Source organism: Galeopterus variegatus, unplaced genomic scaffold, assembly GCF_000696425.1.
Source record: "Galeopterus variegatus unplaced genomic scaffold, G_variegatus-3.0.2 Scaffold103354, whole genome shotgun sequence".
Classification (NCBI taxonomy): Eukaryota; Metazoa; Chordata; class Mammalia; order Dermoptera; family Cynocephalidae; genus Galeopterus; species Galeopterus variegatus.
In genome coordinates this window covers 1-783 of record NW_007829465.1, presented here as the reverse complement: position 1 = coordinate 783, position 783 = coordinate 1, and the positions used below count along the sequence as shown (strand labels likewise).

At 39.6% G+C, this 783-nt stretch overlaps 1 pseudogene; it reads right to left on the bottom strand.

Annotated features, from left to right (window-relative positions):
* Nucleotides 1–52: 52 nt before the first annotated feature.
* LOC103584764 lies at nt 53–783 on the bottom strand (annotated as a pseudogene).

Sequence of the window (783 nt, the reverse complement as noted above, 5' to 3'; positions counted from 1 at the left end):
GGTACGGGGGCGACACTGAGGGTTGCGATCCATTGCCGAACACGGAAAAAGACAAAAAAAAAAAAAAAAATTCTGGCTCTGGAGTGATGTGAATAGTTCGGTAAGTTCCATGTGATTTCATTCCATTCATCAAATACCCACAAGGGTTGAACATTGTGGCGTCAATGACAACCTGGTATTAAGTCACTAATTTCACTCTCATGAGTGATATCTTCTGCAGTAACACCATCTTTAATGTAGAACTGGTCATAACTACTGGGTCAAGCTCACTCATCAAAATTTCCAGGGTTTAATCTGTCTGATTCCCCCATTCTCTGAGAAATCCAGGATATACAAGTACCAACAGTTAGAATTTAAGTACCCCATACAGTATGCTGTTCCACTTGGAAAAACTGCATTAAGAAACTCTATTTTTTCCTAGAAATTAGGTGTGGGCACATTTGGTGAGAAGGCTTCATGAAATTCTCAGGAGAATAAAAGAAGCATTGAGTTGAATCAAATCCACTGTAATCCCTTCAACAGAACCAGTGCTTTCAGCAAAAGCTGGTACCACATGTCTTCAAAATAAGACGTCTCTTGGAGACAAACATACTACTGTCACTGAGTATATAAGCTTCTTGCTTGTCAGTTTTTGTTACACTTATGATTGAACATTGCACATCCTTCAAAAATTTGTCACACTCAGATCTCGAGATGGTGCAGAGATCTCCACATCCTTTGTCGCTGCCAGAACCAAATCTCCAGCAGCTTCTTGTTCTCTTTGAAAAAATGTGCAGTTTTCAT